Source organism: Panthera tigris, chromosome B1, assembly GCF_018350195.1.
Source record: "Panthera tigris isolate Pti1 chromosome B1, P.tigris_Pti1_mat1.1, whole genome shotgun sequence".
NCBI lineage: Eukaryota > Metazoa > Chordata > Mammalia > Carnivora > Felidae > Panthera > Panthera tigris.
The window spans coordinates 53,367,671-53,392,630 of record NC_056663.1 but is presented as its reverse complement, the minus strand read 5'-3'; the positions used below and the strand labels follow the sequence as shown (position 1 = coordinate 53,392,630).

Here is a 24,960-nt window from a genome sequence, read left to right as displayed (position 1 = left end):
TTAGTCTATGGCTTTCTTTTATTGTAGTATCCTTACCTGGCTCTGGTATTAGAGTAATCCTGGCCTTGTAGAATGAGTTTGGAAGATTTTTATTAAGTTTTTAATTTTAATTCCAGTATAGTTAACATACAGTATTATATTAGTTGTATAGTGATTCAACAGTTTGACACATAATTGTTCAGTGCTCATCATGATAAGTGTACTCTTAATCCCCTTAACCTGTAAAACATTCCATCCAAGAAAAATAGAATACACGTATACACAGTGTATTCAAGTATACGCAGAAGAATCCCCTGGTTAAATCACATAAAAAGAGACATAACAAATATTACAAATTTAAGAAGACTGAAATCATATCAACTCTATTATCAAGCCACAGTGGTACGAAACTAAAGATCAACAGTAAAACAAAGCTGGAAAATCTGCAATGTAAATATTAAATATTTGATATGTAAATACTAAGCAACACACTACTGCACAAGCAATGGGCCAGCTAAGAAATCAAATGGCAAATCAAAATATGTATCAAAGCAAAAGAAAAAGAAAACACAATATTCCAAAACCTATGTGACAGAGTGAAGCAGATGTTAGAATGAAATTTATGCTATAAATGTTTGTAAAGAAAAAATGTTGAAATAAACAACATTACACCACAAGGAACTAGAGAAAAGAAGAAACTTAGCTGAAATTTAGTAAGAGAAAGAAATAACAAAGATTCCAATCAATCAATCAATAAACAAATTTGGCAGTTCTTTAACTACATTAACCAAGAGAAAAAAAGAGAGAAGTCTCAAAAACCAAAATTAGGAAGGAAAGAGAATACAATGAGTAACTACAGAAATACATAGTGTGATAATAGATTACTATTAAAAATTATATACTATCAAGTTAGATAACTTAGGGGGGAAAAACAAGTAATTCCTAAAAACACACAAGTTACCATGATCAAATAATGAATCTTGAACCCAAGAAGTAGGACAACTTCTTAGATCAATGACAAGAATGGGAGTTGAGTTAGGAATCAAAAATCTCCCAGCACAGAGAAACCAAGACCATATATGCTTTCACTGGTGAATTCTACCAAACATTAAAAACAATAACTAATGTAATCTTTATCAAAATATTACAAATAATAGAATAGAGGGAACACATTCAAAATCATTCCATGATTTTGGCCAGTACTACTCTCATACCAAAGTAGGAAAAAAACAATACACGAACAAAAAAGTCTAGTTTGTCCAATATAAGTATTGCTACTCAGACTTCCTTTTGACATTCCTTTGTGTGATAAATGTTTCTTCACCCCCTCACTTTCAATTTGCAGATGTCTTTAGGTATACAATGAGTCTCTCGCAGGCAGCATAGAGATGGGTTTTGTTTTGTTTTGTTTTAATCCATTCTGACACCCTATGTCTTTTGATTAGAGCATTTAGTCTACATGCAGAGTGATTATTCAAAGAAGAATTTAGTGCCATTTTGTTATCTGTAAAGCTGGTGTTTCTGGTGATGTTCTCTGTCCTTTCCAGTCTGTTTCTTTGGGCCCTTTTTTTCCCCACTCAAAGAGTCCCCTTCAATATTTCTTGCAAGACTTGTTTCGTGGTTACAAACTCCTTCAGTTTTTGTTGTCTGGGGAACCCTTTATATCTTCTTTTCTTCTGATTAATAGCCTTGCTGGACAGAGTATTCTTGGCTACAGACTTTTCCCATTCAGCATTTTGAATTTATGCTATTCCCTTCTAGCTTGCCAAGTTTCTATTGACAAATCTCCAGCTAGCCTTATGGGTTTTCCCTTGTAAGTCAAGGACTTCTTTTGTCTTGCTGCTTTTAAGATTTTTTTTTCTTTATCACTATATTTTGCCAATTTAATTACTATATGTCTGGTATTGGTCTGCTTTTGTTAATTTTGATGGGAGTTCTCTATGCCTCCAGGATCTGGATGTCTGTTTCCTTCCCCAGATTAGGGCAGTTTTCATCTATTATTTCCTAAGATAAATTTTCTGCCCCCTTTTCCCTCTTTTCTTCTGGGACTCCTGTAATACAAATGTTACTACATTTGATGGAGTCACTGAGTTCCCTAAGTCTATTCTGAAGTTGCATAATTCTTTCTCTCTTTTGTCCAGTTTTATTATCATCCATTATTTTATCTTCTAGGTCACTAATTCATTCCTCTACTTTTTCTAGCCTGCTCTTCATTGCATCAAGCCTGTTTCCAAATCTCGTTTATTATATTTCCATCTCTGATTGATTATGTTTTAACTCTTTTATCCCTGTTGTAAGGGTCTCACTGATGTCTTCTATTCTTTTCTCAATCCCAGTGGGTATTCTTATGGTTGTTGCTTTAAATTCTCCATCAGGTATGTTACTTCTATCTGTTTTGCTTAGATTTCTGCTGCGGCCTTATCTTGTTCTTTAATTTGGGATAACTTCCTCTGTCTTGGCATTTTGTCTAAGTCTCTGCCTTCTTCTCTGTGTCAGAAAAGCCAGTTATTCTCCTGCTCCTGAAGGTAATGGTCTTCTGAAGAAGAGGTCATGTAGGACCCAGGGCCTGGCTCTTCAGGGAGTGTCTGTGGTGTGTGCTGTATGCACTGTGCTGTTGTATTTTGACTGCTTTTTTCCTTCACACCAGTCATCTACAGAGACTTTCCTTGCCTTCAGTGGGCAGTGTTTGCACGCTGATCTGAATGTGGCGAGTTATAACTAGGTGTGCTCTGGTCTGCTTGTGAAATGATACCTGACACCAATTCCACCAAAACTGAGGCCCTGCAGAACCCTCTGGTTGGAAGATACGGTGCGGATAGGCTTTTGTGCTGATCTTCCAAGAGAGGAGTCTGCTGCACTGGGGTTGAGGAAAGCTTGAGGGATCAGGGCAGTCCCATCAAAGCACAGCAGGGTTAGGCTTGGTGTATGCAAGTTAGGCAGCCAGTGTCAGCACGGCACTGCCTCCTGCCAGTGGCTCCATATTTATGCTGAGGGGTGGGGGAAGGAAATGACTGGGACCAGTTCCTCTGTTCCTGGAGAGGAGTCTCTATGAACACTGCATACCAGGGATGCTCTCCAAGATGAGCAAATAATCTCTGTACTGTGTGGTGTAGTCATTCTTCAAATCACTATTTCCATGACGTCTGTTCCTAGGTTGTTTGCTTGCATTCTCTCAAGGGGTAACACGGTGCCCTCTGGGTTCTATCCCAGTCAAGCCCCCCTTGAGGAGGCCACTTTTAGGCAAACAAGACTTAGTGACGGAATGTGGAAAGGGCCCATGGTGACCACTAGGCTGAATACATACAGGCCTATCAGGTGAACCACCCCCAAATATCCATAGGCCCTAATTAACCAAAGGGCTACTTAGTACTAAGCACAGTTACCAAAAAAGAGAAGATTCCACACATGCCATACCTCCCCATCTTCCCCGTTTAAAAACAGCCCCCTTTCCTCCCACTGCCTCATTGTAGACGGCCTCTCCTCTATTGTCCTGCCCGCCACTTCCTTGTGGTGTATTCAATAAAAATCTATATCCTTTGTTCTGCATCAGGTGAATTCTTTCACCTCTAGCACCACTGACTTCCACCTGATCATTGCCCCACATTTGGGGGCCCCCATGCAATTGAGAGACACCTGCTGACCTCCAGGCTTTAGAACTGGGAAAGTCTTGTTGCTAAGCAGTTAAATCCAGAACACAATCAAATAAAAGACGAAAGGGAGGGGGTTTCAAATAAAAATCTGTTCATAGAGATCAGAGTGCTATGACAGCACTGTGTGAAAAGACCAGGGAAGTCCTAAATTAATTGTACGGTTGGTAAGTCACTTGAGAATTTAGTTATAAAGGAGAGAAGCACTAGATTTTTGTGTACATGTACATACATACAAATACAACATGATTCTTTGTCAATTTTTTTTTTTATCTTGAGGAGGATCTGACCTGTACTCTGTATCATTCTGGTCTAGTTTACTCAAGTGAGAGCCTATTCCTATTACCTGTTTACAAGCTGAAATCTTAGGAAAAAGTTCTGGTTGATTTAAATTGATTAAGTTAACCCTTAACACTATATTATTTACAAATAATTATTTTCAACCAGAGTCAATACTCCATAATAATTACCAAATGTATATCAAGAAGTATATGGAGAAGAAATCAGTATATTAAGATTTTACTTACAATTTATACATGTTGTCCTCAAAGATTTAATTTAAGCATCTTATGTATTCTTGTGGGCTCTTGGCATCTTGTGAAATACCCCTACCCTTTAGTCCTAGAAAAGTGCCCAAGCACTCTAAGAATTTAGGTCACTCCAATGATGAGGTTAATGTTCAGCCTGAGACATTTCTCACCAATTATCTGCAATAAGCAAGACAGACAAAAATATCAGGTCATTATTAAATGTGCACAAATAAAAAACTCTTAGTTTTACAACTTAAAATACCATTATTGAAATTTTTTATGGTTCTATTTTAATTTTATTTTTTTAAATTTACATCCAAATTAGTTAGAATATAGTGCAACAATGATTTCAGGAGTAGGTTCCTTAATGCTCCTTACCCATTTAGCCCATCCCCTCTTCCACAACCCCTCCAGTAACTCTCTGTTTGTTCTCCATATTTAAGAGTTTCTTATGTGCTGTCCCCCCTCCCTGTTTTTATATTATTTTTGCTTCCCTTACCTTATTTTCATCTGTTCTGTGTCTTAAAGTCATCATATGAGTGAAGTCATATGATGTTTGTCCTTCCCTGACTGACTAATTTCACGTAGCGTAATACCCTCTAGTTCCATCCAGGTAGTTGCAAATGGCAAGATTTCATTCTTTTGATTGCTGAGTAATACTTCATTGTATATATATACCACATCTTCTTTATCCATTTATTCATCGATGGACATTTGGGCTCTTTCTATACTTTACCTATTGTTGATAGTGCTGTTATAAACATTCGGATGCATGTGTTCCTTCGGAACAGCATACCTGTATCCCTTGGATAAATACCTAGTAGTGCAATTGCTGGATCGTAGGGTAGTTCTATTTTTAGGTTTTTGAGGAACCTCCATACTTTTTTCCAGAGTGGCTGCACTAGTTTTCATTCCCACCAGCAGTGCAAAAGAGATCCTCTTTCTCCGCATCCTCGCCAACATCTGTTGTTGCCTGAGTTGTTAATGCTAGCCATTCTGACAGGTGTGAGATGGTATCTCATTGTGGTTTTGATTTGTATTTCCCTGATGATGAATGATGTTGAGCATTTTTTCATGTGTCAGTTGGCCATCTGGATGTCTTCTTTGGAGAAGTGTCTATTCATGTCTTTTGCCCATTTCTTCACTGGATGGTTTGTTTTTTGGGTGTTGAGTTTGATAAGTTCTTTATAGATTTTGGATACTAACCCTTTATCTGATATGTCATTTGCAAATATCTTCTCCCATTTGTTGGTTTCCTTTTGTTTTTGCTGATGGTTTCCTTCACTGTGCAGAAGCTTTTTTTTTTGATGAGGTCCCAGTAGTTCATTTTTGCTTTTGTTTCCCTTGCCTCTGGAGACGTGTTGAGTAAGAAGTTGCTGCGGGCAAGATCAAAGAGGTTTTTGCCTGCTTTCTCCTCGAGGATTTTGATGGCTTCCTGTTTTACATTGAGGTCTTTCATCCATTTTGAGTTTATTTTTGTGTATGGTGTAAGAAAGTGGCCCAGGTTCATTCTTCTGCATGTTGCTGTCCAGGTTTCCCAGCACCACTTGCTGAAGAGACTGTCTTCATTCCATTGGATAGTCTTTCCTGCTTTGTCAAAGATTAGGTAGTAATACATTTGTGAGCTCATTTCTGAGTTCTCCATTCTGTTCCATTGATCTAAGTGTCTGGTTTTGTGACACCATTATTGAAATTTAATGATAACTACTTGTAAAAACAAAAACAATAGGTTGTCAGCTGAGGGTCTTGTGTCTTAATAAAGAAATTAAAAAGAAAATCAGAAAGTGGACAACAAAGTTCAAATTGTTAGAATCATAAAGGGGTTGAAATAAATATTTGTTCCTGACTTTATCCTTTGGGCTGAAATATCAGGCTATCTTATCCAGTTTGTAGTTTTTACCTTTCACATAGTCATTCTTCTAGAGATAGTCTGATTTATTTTCCTATAGTTTGGGCAGGTTGTTCTAGGAATGTAGAAAGAGGGAAAAAGAATTAACCTAGTTTGGGTTGAGCCCACCGTGGTTGAATTGATGGAATCTAGAGCCAGGCTGTTGGGGTAAGAGAGAGAATAAAGGGAATTAACAAATGGGGAAAAATGGAAAGAAAAGTTATTTTTGCCCAGAAATTTGAGAAGTAAGTTTTGAATCATAATAAGTGGTTAACTTATTAACTAGTAGTTAACTAGTTAATGTGTAAGGTTAAGACAGTGGAAGGTGGTCATAAGGGTTAGGGTTAGGGTTAGGAGGTGGTTAGGGTTTGATAATAATGTATAGGTGATAGTAAGATGCAATATTTAGCCATAGATCAATTGTTGAAAATGAGTTTTAAAGATAGAATAAGCCAGGTGCTGTATCAATTGTCCACATGTTCACAAAATCCAGAATGTGAGTAAAATTATTTGTGGGTATTAGCACATGGGACATCCAAAGCTTTGAAACTTCTGTAGGACTAATTTGGGATTTGGCATATGAATAGGAAAACAAAACAAAAAAGACTAACTATGTTTTAAAGCGATGGCTAGCTACCAGCTGAGTGGTTGGAAGTAGATTTGATAATCCAAGTGAATTGCAACCAGATGTCTGGTCTGTATGTTGTACGGGTACTCAAGTATGGAAACCTTCTCTGTGGGTCTTTGCATGCTCTTCTGCTGTCTACTGGTAGGTTTAGTGTAATAGAATTAACCACGAATAAGGAGCTGTCCATGGAGAAGTTTGATAGAGAAGTGATTGTTGTTGCTTTTTATGAAAGGCAGATTCCATAAATGACAGGAAAATAATTCCAGAGGAAAAAAGGTCAAAGAACACAAAATCAAAATTAAAATAAAAAATGTAAGCAGAAATGGGTATAGGATCTAAGAGATTATAGGTCCTAAATTAGGCATCTTTCCTTTTTATATTATCAACAAAGGGAAATGGATTTGATTAATCTGTTTTAGATCTCTTATAGTCAACTTCACTACCATGTGTTTTTTTCAACTATACCAGGGGTTTTTATTTCAAGCAATGTCACTTTAATGGTCTGATGGTCTGATGAAGACTGTATTTCCCTAGATAAATAAAAATAAAAATTTTATATGTAAAATATTGAATTCAATTTTACAAATGGCCCTATCCACTCTGTCTAAATTTGAGCTCCATACTATTAAATGTTCATGACACATGCGCTCACTTATGTCTCCCAAATATATAGCACCATGTCTGCGCATCATGTGTTTTTATAAACACTTTATTTAAAGAAGAAAGGAACACGTCATTATTGCCAGCCAGGCATTATGCTAATACCAGATTTCATTTTCACAAATATGTGATAATACATTTGTGTTATTGAGATGATTTTTTTGTTTCTTTATTTCACACAAAATATGTATGTGTTTTTTTTATTTATGAAATAAATACATTTTACTGCCTAACTCAGGAACTGGTTACCCTGCAATCTTATAAATGCAAGCTTTGATGCCTTGCCAATGGAAGACAATATGACTTGCCCCAAAGTTGTCCTCTCTCCATTTAGGATTATTGATTTCCTTTTGATTTCTGAAGGAACTTTATTTTGCTTTCAGTATATGCCAATCTCCAGGTGTTACTCTTCCAGCTAGTTTGATTTCCTTCCATTTTACATGGTTAGAGGTTTTCAAATTTTTGTTCTGAAAAGAAGAATCAAAGATAAACACATTTGAGTAACTTTCATCACCAACTCAATAAACTCCCCCTTCCAATACCACCATTATATACTGATTATAGAATGAAGGTACCCTTAAAGTAGTTACCAATATTTGTGAAAACAGTTGATGGCTTGATTCTTGCAGCTTCACAGGTTTAGACGAAAAGAAGAATACAAGAAGGAGCTAGGATAATTAATAATTTGCCAAATGGAAGCTTATATTATAGACAATGAGAAAAAATAATAATGTATGTGAGTAATTTTTATATCTCTCCTGAGTAATGCCACAAACTAATTCATTGAGAAAAAGAAAGGAAGACCTATGTATTGGTATTTATACCTAGCCCAGATGCATATACCAAGAATTCTTCATCAAAACACGATAGATGTTCACCTTTCTGTTAAGATCCTTGTTTTACAGATTTATTGTGAAAGTGTTCATACATATTCATATATTTAGAAAACAGTATAATGGATCCATATGTGTCCTTCATCTAAGTTCCGGAAGTGTCAGCCTCTGACCAATCACCATTGTTTTGTGCACCCAATCTCACTCTGCCTTACCATTATTTAAGGGAAAATGAAATGCAGTATACTGAGTCATGTCTTGAGCCAAACTAACCCATTTCAACCTCATACTGTTCTCTTCCTCTTCCACCTCATAACCCCCCATGATTGTCTCTTTCATCTTATTTTTTCTCTGTTAGTGTTGCTGCCCTAATGGTTTAATTTAGCAAGAGGACAGATTCAAAGTCAGCACCACATCCAGCTCAGAGAGAAGAAACAGAACAGTGATGCTTCCTGAACTGCCCTCTTTTGCTGTCATCAGTGGCTAAGTATGCTGGCTCCATAATGTCTGTGGGTGAGGTCCTGGTGCATGTGAGGACCACTTTTCCTATGCTCTGCCTGTGCGTGTGTCAGTTCCTTTCTAGACAGTTCCTGGTCGGGCACCATGGTCTTCCAAAAGTGATGATTCCCTTGAACCATGGCCCTGGCATGAAGCATCTGGCTGGTTCTCCTACAGCCTGCATTTTGGAGGCCAACATCACATTCTCCACATGAAGGTCAAGAAATTTTTTTCTGTCTCAAAACCTCTCAGTGCTTACCTACACAGACCAGGGTGCTTTCCTTGAGGATCAGCTTTTTGTCTCAAAGGACTGCTACCATCACAGTTATGTGGAAGGGGACCCAGAATCCTTGGTTACCCTCAGTACCTGTTTTTGGGGCTTTCAAGGAGTGTTACAAATAACATTGCTCATGAAATCAAGCCCAAAAGACTTTCTACCACATTTGAACATCTGATGTATAACAGTGAGGAAACACATCCCCACTCATGAGATGTGCATTAACAAATGAAGAAATAGCACAACAATGGAAGTTTCTAGAGAGTGACAGTTCCACTTTGATGCAGAGTGGGTATAAAGATTGGTAGGCCCACAAGTGGTTTCCTGAACTGACCATCATGATAGACCACAATCAATATGTTTCTGAGGAAAGTAATACCTCAAATGTGCCAAAGACAATGTGCCTTGCTATCAGTTATGTAAATCAATTTTTTAAATCACTGGATATTGATGTGATTTTCATAGGAGTTGAGATATGGGCTGGACAAAAACTCCTTCTGATTAATAGCATTAAAGCTCTCCTAGGAGTATTTTGCAAATGGAAGAACGGTGACTTTAGGACCCGCTTGCCTCATGATCTTGCACTTAGTTTGTAAAGAAAGCTTATGGTGTTGATCTGGGCTTGACCGATGTGGGAACAATATATAATATGTGCTTGAATTGTGGAGTCATTGGTTTCATACAAGAAAAGTTGTATGATTTTGCATTTATACTGTCGCTTGAGATAGACCGTTCTCTGGGTATGCTGCATGATGATAAAACTTGTAAATGTGGGAATCAGGGGTGCATAATGTTTTCAAGGACAGTGACGACAACTAAATTCAGCAACTGCAGTTATGCTGCCTATTGGAACAACATGACCAGAACAGAATGCACAGGCCACCAAATGCAGACACAATCTTCCAGTGTACATATTGTGGGAACAGTGTGGTTGAAGATGGAGAAGACTGTGACTGTGGCTCCTTAAATCTGTGTACAAAAGATCCATGCTGTCAGTCAAACTGTACTCTGAGTCCTGGGGCTACTTGGGCTCTTGGGCTTTGTTGCACAGATTACATGATCATGCCATCAGGTGACGTGTGTAGAGAACGGGCAAATGAATGTGACCTTCCCGAGTGGAGAGATGGGAAAACTAATCAGTGTCCAGAAGGTGTGTAGATGCAAGATGGAGCCGAATGCACAGGTGGTGGTTACTGCAGAGGTGCAGTATCTGATGAACAGTGTAGAGAAAATTTTGGCAAAGAGGCTGTAAGATAATGAACATCCAAGGTGACTGTGGGAGGCCGGCCCCGGTGCCAGGCTGAGACCGGGTCAAGCAACGGCTCCCTGTTGACTCAGCCAATCCGGTGGTTCCCCCTCCCATTCCCCCACTTTCAAGGGCATACGAAAGCCTTGTCAAGGCCGAGAAAGTTAATTCCTGAAGCCTGTGGTCTGTGGGTGTTGGCAGTAATGTTACCCCCCTTTCTACCCCAGGTCAAATAGAAACAAACATGGGAAATGTGTTTTGCTAGCAATCTTATCAACAAGGTCTTGCTGTGACCCGTTTAGAAAATTCACAAGGAACACAGAACTAAATGTTTTGGTTGGCAGTGATTATGTGAAACCTGTTTATTCTTAGAATGACCTGACCCATAAGAGTCTTGATATAAAAGATCGTGTACAGCAACAATAAAGCCGTCACTTGGGCCATCAGCCCAGGAGACCCTCCTGTTCCCAAACTGTCTTCTCTTCTCTCTCTTTTTTTCTTACATTCCCCTACCCTCAGGACCCTGATCTCGGGGTTTGTTGCGCCGGTTGCAACAAGTGGCGCCCTGAACAGGGACCTGAGACAATAAGGAGGAAAGTGAAAGCGGACTGCGCGGGTCTAATTCAGGTAGGGGAACTGTGCCAGCAGCACAGACGATGGGAGTAAAACTATGGGACAGAAACAGGGATATTTTGTAACTGCCTTGCAGGCTCTTATGAAGGAGAAGGGAATTAACTTTCTCGGCCTTGACAAGGCTTTCGTATGCACTTGAAAGTGGGGGAATGGAAGGGGGAACCACCGGGTTGGCTGAATCAACAGGGAGCCGTTGCTCAACCCGGTCTCAGCCTGGCACCGGGGCCCAGCCTCCCACAGGTGACATTTTCAGTAACTGTGGTACAAAAGGTTCTACATATGTACAGTGTAACATATCAGATATCCTGTGTGGGAGTATTCAGTGTGAGAATGTGACAGAAATTTCTCTTCTGAGTGATCATTCTAGTGTACATTGGACCCACCCTGATGGTGTCACCTGCTGGGGTACAGACTACCATACAGGGATGACAATACCTCATATGGGTGCCATGATAGAATGTACAGAGTGTGGTAAAGAGCATATCTGCATCCAAAGGAAGTGCGTCCACATGTCGTATATGCCAAGAACTTACACACCTAAGACTTGCAATATGAATGGGGTCTGCAACAATAGACATCACTGCCATTGCGACCATGAGTGGAATCCTCCTAAGGATGGGGTAGAAGGCTTTGGAGGTAGTAGTGGCAGTGGCCCGCCCCCGCCCCCCCCCCCCCAAGAAGAACGCAAAGATACAAAAGAAGTTTTGCATAATGCTACTTGGGCTAATTCCTTTTTTGATTCTATCATGTTGGTTACTTTTACTTTTCCTAAGAAATGAAGAAAAGGATAAGAAAAAAGAGCAGAATGATCCACTTGCACCAACTTCATTAGAGAATCAAAGCCACAGTGCTCATACTTCATTGAAGAAAGAAGAGCCGGGTGTTTCAACTTAACCCAAGAAAGAAGACCAAAAACTTACTTCAAAAAAGAAACCCAATTCCAAATGAACTTTCCTATGTATTAAGTTTTAGTCACTGGCAACAAAAGTGGTATAGCACGTGTCACAGTTTAATGACAGAAAATCCTCATGATTTTTTATCACTGGGGATCACAAACATTAACCATTAAAAAATTAGCAAAATACATAATCCCTAATATATTTCTACACATTTTAAGCAATTTTAGTGGTTCATTTTTCATGGAATTAATCTCTTTGTGTTCCTAAGCAAAAGCACACCACGTGGATGGTCTCTCTGCGTGTGTGTGTGTGTGTGTGTGTGTGTGTGTGTGTGTGTTTCATTTGCTGTCTCTCACTTCCAAACATCCTTCCTTTTGGTACCTTTCTTTGTCACACAGGGAATGGGAACCTGCAAATTGCATTTCCTCTTTGACAGACTTCTCCCTATCTGCCTATCTCCCTATCTCCCTATCTCCCTATCCTGGAGGAATTCCAGAAACCTGGTAAATTGTTTGATTGGTCTACATGTCAGTGTTGCTTCATTACAGCTTTCACCTTGGCATCATTGGTAACTTTCTTTCTGTATAATATTTCTATAGATATATAGATGATACATAGATGGTAGGTATAGCTGATAGACAGATGATAGATAGATAACAGATAAACAGAATGTGTGTATATATTCATATATATAGGAATATATTCCTATATATATGTAGTTTTCAGAACCAACTGGTAGTTTTCAGCCTTAGAGATACTGGCACAGCTATTACATATCTTACCCTTGAAGTTCTAGATCCCAGGACTTTGAGGCCTCCACCAAATCCCTGAAGTTCAGCACCAGGTTGGCCAACCCTCTCCTCAGAGGTCCGAGTCCTAGAGCCATGGGACCTACTCCGAACATGTGGGTTCCAATAATGGCACCTCGTCCCTTTGACCTCCAGTCTCAGGTGCAAAAGCTGCACTTCCTGTTAGTAAAGCATGGCTGCCTCAGAGGTGGACTCTTCTTGTGACTGAATTCTAACTGATAGAGTATTACCTTGCATAACAGACAACGTGGGAAGGAGTCTGACATCAGAAGGTTTTGAATTTTCACACCACTGCCTTTACTATCTTGGAGACATGGTTTATACTTAGATAGAATTACCTCAAACTCTCAAAGGCAAGGAAAATGATACTTGCCAATCGACCCGTTGGTAACTTCACTTGTAAAATAAGATAAAGAAGATATTTACAATTCCAAGTAGGATATATAAGTCTTAGCAGACCATGTTTCCTCTGCAAAGAAAAAAAAACCTAGAAAATCTAATTTTATTTTAAGAACCATATTTGAAGGACATCAGAATGCTGAGGAAGCAATATGGAATAGATGAACTAAAATTCCAGGCAGGAGGCGCCTGGGTGGCTCAGTCAGTTGAACAACCGACTTCGGCTCAGGTCATGATCTCACAGCTCATGAGTTCAAACCCCACGTTGGACTCTCTGCTGACAGCTCTGAGCCTGCATCCTGCTTTGGATTCTACGTCTCCCTCTCTCTCTGCCCCTAACCCACTTGCATTCTGTCTCTGCCTCTCTCAAAAATAAATAAGCATTTAAAAAAATAAAATAAAATTTCAGGCAGGATAAAACAATTCTGAAAAGCACTGAATCTTGCCAGCCATTTTGTCCTCTGAGCATTTGCCGATACCAGATGTGAATTGAGCCTTGGGCTTGGCACAGGTGGAGCACCTCTGCTGAGGGAAAGAGAAATTCCCAATGTCTTACTTACTACATGGGTTAGATAGACTGTAAACATTAGGTATTGAGGGCCTCTAATTCTCCAATTTCTCAATTCACAACTGCTTGAGAGCTTCGTGGGATGCTGGTGAGATCCTCTGAAATTTCTCGAAGGCATAGATCCCCAAAATCATGTTGTATTTTGAGCACAAGCCATATTTTGAACTAACGTTCCTCTTTGAAATGTCATAAAGGTGTCAATTCCCAAAATCATGACGTATTTGAACACAAGACAGCACACGCACTGTGTCCCCATAATACACTTACCTGATTTTTGGTGTTGCATGTGGCAAGATGCTGGAGAGCTGGGTGGTGAACCTCTCGGTGATAGAGCACAACCACTGATAAGCTTTCAGAGTTGCGAAAATAGAATCACAGAATTGAAAGTCCAGCAGGCCCATGCCCGACCAACATAAGGAAAGGAGAATTCCCCAGGATGTATTAAAAACCACTCACTTCTGACCTGGCACGACCCATGATTAGAGATAGTGATAAGCTCTTCAGCCCATCTTTCTAACAGAGGAAAGAGAGAAAACTCTGAAGGAGTCACCTGGAGTTGCGATGGTTGTTTCATACACTATTCCTGCACACAATGAAACATGAAACATTACCGTACATGCTAAGAATCAAGATTCATGATTTATTACTAAGAGGAGAAAAAAGAAGGGGGAAAAAAAAAGAAGAGAGAAACTGTAAGTATGATCCAGATACTGGAGCAAGAATGCATGAAAAAAAAAATGTGATTGATATATTTAATGCAGAAAAAATCTACAAAATGTACAAACGAATGTAGAATATCCTCAGTAATTTGGAATCGATACAAAAGTTTCAAACGGATACCGCAGAAGTAACAACTGCAATACATGATAGATAATTCAGTGGATGGTATGAATAATAGTTTGGACATGGGCGATGACAGAATCACTTATCTGGAAAGGTCAGTGGAAAAATGCCCACACTGCTGTACACAGAAAAATAAAAGATGAAGTAAAAGGAAGATGTGAATACAAATGATATTTTTTGGCAATTTTTTATTTTAATTTTAGTGTTTATTTATTTTGGGAGAGAGAGAGTGTGTGCGTGCATGGAAAGGACGGAGAGAAAGCAAGAGAAAGAAACACAAGCAGGCTTCACTCACAGCACAGGACTTGAACCATGACATGGGGTTTGAGCCGTAAGATCATGACCTGAGTGGAAATCAAGAGTCAGAGGCTTAACTGACTGAGCCACCCAGGTGCCCCAAGTTGTTGGCAATTTTTTTTAAAGAAAGACATTTTTTGGGGCGTCTGGGTGGCTCAGTAGGGTAAGCATCAGACTTCAGCTCAGGTTATGATCTCATGGTCTGTGAGTTGGAACCCCTGTCTGGCTATGTGCTGACAGCTCAGAGTCTGGAGCCGGGTTCAGATTCTGTGTCTCTCTTTCTTCCCCTCCCCTGCTCATGCTCTGTCTCTCAAAAATAAATACACATTAAAAAAATTTTTAAAAAAGAAAGACTTTTTTCACGGTGGGTCACTTATTTCTCAGAGGCATGGCTACTTTTTAACTTTCTTGTTTCTTTTCTTTTCTTCAGTTTGGGAGATTCTTAATTACCTATCTTCTTTATTCTGCTTGCTGAAATCTTCTGCTGATCTCTTCTACTATTTTTTTTTAATATTATTTGTTTCAGCTCACGATTTTCTATTTGATTCTTATCTATGCATTCTGACTTCTCTTCAATTATATAGCTCATGACAGAACATATGTTTAATTAGAATAGGTGGAGATTTTGTTTCTTTTAGCTCATAGAATATTTTTAAACATAAAAAACCTGAGAGATTTAGGGGCACCTGGGTGTCTCAGTCGGTTGAGCGTTGGACTTTGGCTCAGGTCATGATCTCGCAGATGGTGGGTTTTAGCTCCTGCATCAAGTTCCCTTCTTTCAGTGCAGAGCCGGCTTTGGATCCTCTGCCCCCTTCTATCTCTCTGCCCCTGCCCCGCTTGTGCTTTCTCTCTCAAAAATAAGTAAAAATCTTTTTAAAAAATGAGAGATTTAAAAATCAAAATGGTGGGGTGCCTGGGTGGCTTAGTTGTTTAGGCATCTGCCTTCCGCTCAGTCATGATCTCATGGTTTGTGAGTTCGCTCCAGAACTCTGAGCTATCAGCACAGGGCCTGGAGCCAGCTTTGGATTTGGTGTCTCCCTCTCTCTCTCTGCCCCTTCTCTGCTCGCTCTCTGTCTCTCTCTCTCTCTCTCTCTCAATAAATATTAACAAAATTAAAAATCAAAATGATAAAACTAAACAAAATGGTGAAATCAAACAGAAAAGTCATTTTACAAAATGAAAGTGAATCTATTTATAGATGTGTAAGGGGAAGTTGTACTAAGTGAGTACACAAGGAAGAAGCTGGATACTTAAAATTAAAAGCCATGTACTGGGTGTTGTATGTTAAGTGATAAATTACTAAATCCTACACCTAAAACTAATATTACATTGTATGTTAACTAACTGGAATTTAAATAAAAATTTGAAAGAAAAATATATACATACATGCATACATACATACTATGGATGAAATAGTGTGACCAATAATAATAATAATAATAAATCCAACCTCATTTAGCAGGAGCTCTTTATTAATTATTAGTGCCAATATTTTGAAATAAAAAAAGAGGTTGATGGGTTGACTTGGGCAAGCAATTTAATATAAAATGCAATTTCTGGAGTGATGTGTTTACCATTTAAATTTTGTTGAAGTACAGGCAATTATCTCCTATTATTCCAGCAATTAATACATCTTATTTACTCTAAATTAATATTAATAAGTCGCTCTTTGTACCACCAGCCAGCAAGATTAACTTTCAGGCAACTTAGTAACATAGTTATGTGATGGAAACTTAGAAAACAATGAGAGAGAAAAGGAAAGCTCAGTATTTCCAATAATTATGATCAAGAGTGTAATTTCTGGGAATTTTTATATGGAGATTTGATAATAATCTCACTATTTGACTTATAGAGATGCTTACTTCAAAACACAACTGACAAACCAATAGTTTGACCTAAACTTTTTTATTAGTTGTTATACTAAAATTATAAGAACAGAGTAGTGGATTTTCATTTTCCATTTTGACACATTGACTCAATTTCTCTAAAGGTGGTTCATATATTTCCTTTAGGAATGTAACTTCAGTATGTGACTTAGTAACCTCTTTAATGACATGTATTTACTTTTACAGTATTAAGCTTGTGACTCTTGTTTCACTGTGTCAGAATTCTATACTTAAATATACTACCTAATTTTCAAAGTATCATATGAACACTGATTTCTTAAGACAAACTGACACATTCACATTATAGTAAAATCCGTATTTCCAGATCATTGTAGAATTAGTTTAGCACATATGTATTAAAAATCACATAAAATTTACATCAATGGGTATGCATAATAAAATGATAGCTAAGAAATGATAGAGGTTAGGTTAGATCACTGGGTTATATAACATCCGAAAAAAAAGTAAACATTAAAAAGTTAAGTATATAACCAAGAAACTAGAAAGAGATCACTGAAGATACACAAACATAGAAAAGGACATGAATGAAGGTAATTTGGAGTGTTGATAATACGGACTCCATCTTTGGTTCTCCATCTTGTTCCTATCCTCTTTTGGGACTACGTGTTCCAGGTCCCTTGAAGATTAATATACCTACACCTGAGAAAATGCCTGCCACGCCTGGGATGGAGAAAAGCTTGCTTTGGTCCTCCATAAATTTGTTAACGATAACATAGCTTCTCCCTTTCCTGACTCACACATGGCACCCAGAGATCTAATTCATAGGTCAGCTATCAGTTAGGTGCATGTGAACCCAGAGATCTAATTCATAGGTCAGCTATCAGTTAGGTGCATGTGAACCCTTTGATTTCACTAGAACGTCCTTCTGCGTGTCCCCTTGCTCTAGAAAATCTGTGGGCTGAGGTCCAGACATTGCAGAGAAGAGCTGTGCTGCTCTGTGTCGCTGCCCACCTGATCCTCTCCTTCAGTAAGTTATCTTGAATAAAACTCTGTGTAAACTATATAAAGTCACCTGCTTCATTTTCTGGTCTCAAAGTGCCTTCTCAGTAGGGAGGACCATTTCTCCTCTCCCACCTTCTAACCCATACTATTAACAATTAATGTCTTTTATACTATGAAAATCTTTGGAGATATTGACTAAGGGAAAAATGAAAGACAAAGATGAAAAACTGTAGGGAAAAACAATGAAGACAAGACAACCGATGCAAGAGAGACTGATACAATGTTGAAAATAATATGGAAACTTAATATGAATAATTTAAAAACTTAAGTGGACTTTTTTTAAAGTGACAAATACAGAAATAAATTTTAAACTCTGAACAAATTATAATATATAAAGGAGTTGAATTATTAGAATAAAATCTACCTGTCCCCAACCAGTAGTCCAAGTAGGGTTTACAGACATGTCTCCAAATATTCAAGGATTTTAAAAAAATCCAAATTCAACACAAATATTTCAAGTTAATATATAATACATGACATCATACACCTCATTTTACAAAACTATCATAAGAGAATGAAACAATCATGTAAGGATAGTGTGAAGAAACAAACTTAAAGAGAAAAGTAATTTCTGAAACTATATTGTACTATGAGATAAATAAAGGTTACCAGTTATTTTCTTCCCAAGCCAGCCATGAGCACAAAATTATAAGATATTAAATAGTGGTCTGACTTCCTATGTTTATACCACTTTAATTGGTAAATTTTGTTTATATGCTTATTTACTAATGGATTTAGATAAACTTTTCGCTTTAAAATAGTTGCAGATGTACAAAACTGTTCCACAAACACTTCAGAGAATTTTGGTAAATCAAATCCTGCACCCAGTTTCTCCTATTGTTGAGTCTGAAATTGCTTTCATACCTTTGTTACAACTAATGAGAACATATTTACACATTCTTATTAACTAATGTCCATACTTGTTACAAATTTCATTCATTTGCATCCAATGTTCTTTTTCTTTCTTTTTTTTTTTTTTCCAGGATTCCATCCAATATACTATACTGTTTTTAGTTGCCTTATCTCCTTAGGCTCCTCTTGGCTGGGACTCTTTCTCAGACATTCTTTATTTTAATGGCAGTGAAATTTTTCAGTAGTACAGTTAAGGTGTTTTGTAAAAGGCACCTTAATTTAGGGATCTCTTTTTGATGGTGAAACAGGGGTTGTGGGTTTTGGAAAGTAAGGCAACACAGAAAAGTAACATTTTTGATCCATCACATCAAGGGTTCCTGCTATCAACATGACCTATCCATGTGATGTTAGCAATCATCTTGTGGCAAACTTAGTCTTTTTCAGGTTCTTCAATGTAATGTCATCCCCCACCTTCATTTCCATATTGAATTACTTGGAAAGAAGTCACTATCCGTAGCCCCAGTTAAGGGCTGGGAGTTGAGAGCAGAGGGTCGACATAAAATATTTGGAATTCTTCTGCGTGGGAAAGTGGTCTCTTCTCCCCCTTTTACTTATCTCTTCAGTCATCTATTCATATCAGCATGGGCTGATGTTTGTTTTACAATATGTTGAAAATGTACACTATGTTCAGGTGTGACCTCTGAACCTCCGAGCAGACTTTCAGTTAGTTCCTGTGTCCCTTTGACATTCCAGCATGTTGTTTTGGGGAACTTCTTCATGTTCCGGCACTACAAGAACCTCCAAGCTCATATTGTATATTTAAGGCAAAAAGTCAAACATTATTGATTAACAGATAACATAGCTGTTTTCACAGCAAATCCCAAGGGCTCCTTCAAATACACACACTTAAAGTAAAACGTATATTTAGTCAGTGGTAGGGCACTATGTAAATTTACAAAGTGAATTACATTTTTACACCAGTACCAGTTAGTTAGAAAATAAATTACATGCACAATCATATGCGCAATATGAAAACACCATAGGTCTTTAGCCAAATATATGCAATATATCTCTCTGGGGAACAAGAAGGTATTACTGAAATATCTTTAAAAAGAACTAGATAAATGAAGATATATATCATGTTCATGGATATAAAGATTCAATATTTCTAAGATAACCAACAATTCTTCCCAAATTGGTGTACAGTCAGTGCAAGCCCAGTCAACATTCTTTCAGGCTGTGTGTGTGATGTAGTGGGGGTGACTGGTTGATTTTAAAATTTATATGACATTTCAGAGTATCTACAATATCCACAACAATATTTGTAAAGTACAATGTTGGCATAGTAACACTACTTGTTTTCAGACTTGCTACAGTGCTTTAGTAATCAAGACATTATACTGCTGGTGGAATGTTCAACAGCTAGATCAATGAAGAGCACGAAGACTCTGGAAATAGGACAATATTTATATGGCCATTCATTTTTCAGTAACAAAAATGGAGAAAATAAAATATTAAAAAAAATTTTTTTTAATGTTTACTTATTCTGGAGACAGAGACAGAGTGTGAACAGGGGAGGGGCAGAGAGAGAGGGAGACGCAGAATCAGAAACAGGCTCCAGGCTCTGAGCTGTCAGCACAGAGCCCGACGCAGGGCTCGAACCCACAGACCGCGAGATCATGACCTGAGCTGAAGTTGGACGCTTCACCGAGAGCCACCCAGGCACCCTGAAAATAAAATCTTTTAAAGAGATGATATTGAAATACATGTATATCTGTATAGAAAAAAGGAACTTTAACTTCTACCTTACAAAATGCCAAAAACGATTGAGATGGGATGTGCCCTGAATAAAAACAAAACTGATACAAGTTTTTGCAGAAAACACAGGAAAGTGTCTTCCTGATTGAAGCACACAAAGATTTCATAGACTACAGAAAAGAAAAAAGTATTAAAAATTGATAAATAAGACTCATCAAAAGTAAAAAATTTCTCACTACACAAAGTCACTGCTAAGAAAAAGAAACCGATGGCTAAAATTTACAAATATTAACAAAAATGTGGAACCATCAGAAATTTCAGCCATTATTGGTAGAAAAGTGAAAATGGTATAAGATACTATAGGAAAAATTCTGGCTATTTCTTTTTAAAACTATCATCCAGTGATTCCTCTCATGTGATGATTCACAGTATTCGAGTTAAACAAATTTGGAGGGAAAATGTAGTTATGATTTTGTGAGAATAAAGTAAGGAAAAATAAATTAGTATTATAAAGTCCTTTTCAAAATTTCAGAAACATGATTTAATTAAAAAAAAAAAAAGGTTTGGGGCGCCTGGGTGGTTCAGTCAGTTAAGCGTCCGACTTCGGCTCAGGTCATGATCTCACAGTCTGTGGGTTCGAGCCCCGTGTCAGGCTCTGTGCTGACCGTTCAGAGCCTGCAGCCTGTTTCAGATTCTGTGTCTCCTTCTCTCTCTGCCCCTCCCCTGTTCATGCTCTGTCTCTCTCTGTGTCAAAAATAAATAAACGTTAAAAAAAAAAAAAAAGGTTTGAAAGCTCTGACTATTTAGAACCATCTCAGAGCTAAACCTACTTGTTGGTATTTAATAATGAACTAACTACTTGCAAATTCATGCAAATAAATATAGCACAATTAAATTTTCTGTCAAACTCATGCCCACAGTATTCAGATAAGCAATATTTATAATAGCACACATACAAAGGCTAAAAAACACTTACTAAAACTTGGGTTTTTCCTTTTATTCTTCCCTACATAAAATAGGCAATCTCTAAAAAGTTATAAAATTTCTTAAGTCATTTCTAAGTCTCTAAATATTTATTTAAAAAACAAAATAAAATCACAGGAATAACTAATCACAACTTTTCATATCTGTATCAGAAGTCCTTTTCCAGAAGTTGTCATAAGGATGTTTATTATTTGGAAGTAAATGGAGAAAGATAAGTGGTAGCAAAGTGAAATGTTAGATTCTCATGAGGCTAGTTTGTTGGTGTAGTTGGATAAAATAAGGTCATAAATCCTACTGATCTGAAAACAGCTTTTACATTTAACAAGATATTGTTCTATTTAAAGCTAACCTGAATCCCATTACTTTTTTTTTTTTTTAATGTTTACTTATTTTTGAGAGAGACAGAGACAGAGCATGAGTGGGGAGGGGCAGAGAGAGAGGGAGACACAATCTGATTCATGCTCCAGGCTCTGAGATGTCAGCACAGAGCCTGACGCCTGGTTGAACCTCATGGACCCCAAGATCATGACCTGAGCCGAAGTCAGATGCTTAACTGACTGAGCCCCCAGCCCCCCAGTCCCCCACACCAGCCATTCCTTTTCTTATTCTAAATAAGAATAAGAATAAATTCAGCTTTCTAAATCTTTGAATACGATTACTAAATAATGCCTTACATTATGAACTGTAGTGAAAAATATACGGTTTTTAAAAAGTGACTTTTTTTCATCTTTGCTTCAATACATTTAAATAAGGCATCCCCAAATGTGCTTTATTTTATAAAATCTCACTCTTCAAAATGTTTTATAAATCAATCAATAATAGTTGTGAGTTAATAAGAGAATTTTTCTTTATCTGGTCATTGCATTAAGGATTATACCTTAAGATTTCAGACTGATGTGTAAAAAAAAAATTCTGGGGGTTCCTGGGTGTCTCAGTTGGTTAAGCATCTGACTTAGGCTCAGGTCAAGATCTCATGGTTCACGAGTTTAAGCCCCAAATCGGGCTCTGTCCTGACAGATCAGAGCCTGGAGCCTGCTTCGGATTCTGTATCTCCCTCTCTCTCCGCCCCTCCGCACTCACACTCTCTCTCTCTCTCTCAAAGAAATAAACTTCAAGAAAGATTTTTTTTTAAATCCCAGTGCATTAAATGATGGCACATTCTGTTCCTGCATTCACCAATCACTTTCTTCCTTTCCCTTTTTTATATCTTGTACACCAACTAAATATTTTAGGTGGTAAATTATATATATGTCTTATATTAATATTACATATGTTATAATACTAATATTATAATACATGTGTATTTATATACTCCCAACAAGACCAAACTTAATGAACTCAAAACACTGTATTTAAATTAGCTTTCTGTATCCTTAAAAAATTGGTTAATTTATGCTGGGAATTTCAAAACCTGGAAAATTAAAAATTGGTTAAATATTATTGGAAAAGAATTTTTACAAAACTGTTTTATTTTATAACATATTCCAAGTATTCCATTTTCCTTTCTAAATTGGCAACGGTAAATTAAGCAAAATCAATACTGTGCATAATTCACATTAAATCGATTTGCTCAAAGCACTGAAGAGGTCATTTCAAGTTAATGGTTTGAGGGCGCCTTGATGGCTCAGTCAATGGCTCAGTCAGTTAAGCTCCAACTCAGGTTATGATCCCAGGGTCATGGGATTGGGCCCCACATGGGGCTTCATGCTGGGCATGGACTGTGTGAAAGATTCTCTTTCCCTCTCTCCCTGACCCTCCCCTCCCCCCACTCTCTAAAAAAAGAAAAAAAGAAGTTGATGGTTCGGGCTCACTTCCGCAGCACATTGCTAATGAATTACAAGAATACTGAAGAGATTAGCATGGTTTCTGTGCAGGAGTTGATTCATCAGCTTCTTTTTACCTTTTTATTTAAATTTTTTTTGATGTTTGTTTTTGAAACAGAGACAGAGCATGAACAGGGAAGGGCAGAGAAAGAGGGAGACATAGAATGTGAAGGAGGCTCTAGGCTCCCAGCTGTCAGCATAGAGCCCAAGGCGGTGCTCGAACTCACAGAACGTGAGACCGTGACCTGGGCTGAAGTCGGTTGCTTAACTGATTGAGCCACCCAGGTGCCCCTCATCAGCTTCTTCTTATCTAAATGATGCAAGAGGGTACCATCTAAACTTCAGCTGCTGTGAATATAAATCAAATGACTTAACAAGTATACATTTAAAGTTGAAGTTTTAAGGTGTGCCTGGGTGACTCAGTTGGGTAAGCGTCCCACTTTTGATTTTGGCTCAGGTCATGATCCCAGGGTTGTGGGATGGAGCTTTGCATCAGGGTCCACACTGAGTGTGGAACTTACTTGGGATTCTTTCTCTCTCCCTCTCCCTCTGCCCCTCCCTAGCTCATGCTCTCTAAATAAATAAACAAACAAACAAGTAACAAAAAACATTAAAATTGAACTTTTAAATCAACTATACTGGAACAGTATACAGTAAAATAATTAGACAAATGTTGAAACATTTGGAACCTACTAATCGATTCTTGAAAGTATCTTCTAACAAGCAACTGTTGTTGCATTTCTGCCACTTATCACAGAAATCCACCAAGGACTAACAAAATAACACCAATAGAATATTTGCTATTGACAAAAGAATTTCCCCCTTGCCTCCATTAACATTATATTGTGAACAAGTGGGATGTGCTTGAAAACCAGAGAGAGAACATTAAAAAAAAAAAAAAAATTAGAGGGGCACCTGGGTGGCTCAGTGAGTTGAGCGTAGGACTTTGGCTCAGGTCATGACCTCGCATTTGTCAGTTTGAGCCCCGGGTCGGGCTCTGTGCTGACAGCTCAGAGCCTGGAGCCTGCTTCAGATTCTGTGTCTCTCTCTCTCTGCCCCTCCCCTATTCACACTCTGTCTCTATCTCCTTCAAAAATAAATAAACATTAAAAATTTTTTTTTAATTAGAAATTAAAAAGCAACTGAGTACTAGCATCCTACGTCTACTTTGGAAACCCTATTTCAGTATTCCCTGGAAGTGTTGGAACATTTATTTTTATTAAAGTATTTTAAAATTTAACTTCTTATTGAGTCAAACTTACATATAGCAAAATTCCCTCATTGTAAATATACATATATGGTTTTTTTTTTTATTTTTAGTAAATGTATGGAGTCATGCAATTTTGACTATTATCCAGTTCTAGAATATTCCCATCATCTCAAAAAGCTTTCACATGCTTATGTGAAGTTTATTCTGTTCTGGCCTCCCTTCTGAGGCAACCACTAATTCTAAAATTACCTTTGCTTGTCACTTCATATTATGGAACCCCCTTATGTGTAGCCATTTGTTTCTGGTTTCTTCCATTTAAAATAAAGTTTTTGAGGTTTATATTGTAAAATGTATTAGCACTTCATTTTTTTACTGGCAAATAGTATTCCATTGTATGGATGTACCATATTTTGGTTATCCATTCACTGGTTCATAAACAATACATGTTGTTTATGTTCTAGATTTTAGCTACTGTGTATATTTCTCCCAAGAATTTCAAGTACATGTCTTTGTGTGGACATGGTTTTATTTTCCTTAGTTCATATGGTAAGTTTATGTGTAACTTTTTTTTTTAATTTTTTTTTTTAACGTTTATTTTTGAGACAGAGAGAGACAGAGCATGAACGGGGGAGGGTCACAGAGAGAGGGAGACACAGAATCCGAAACAGGCTCCAGGCTCTGAGCTGTCGGCACAGAGCCCTAAGCAGGGCTCGAACTTACAGACCGCGAGATCGTGACCTGAGCCAAAGTCGGACGCTTAACCGACCAAGCCACCCAGGCGCCCCTATGT

At 37.8% G+C, this 24,960-nt stretch overlaps 1 pseudogene; it reads left to right on the top strand.

Moving 5' to 3' along the window:
* The window catches only part of LOC102969644, a 56,770-nt pseudogene extending 47,170 nt beyond the window's left edge, over positions 1-9,600 (top strand).
* The last annotated feature ends 15,360 nt before the right edge of the window (positions 9,601-24,960 follow it).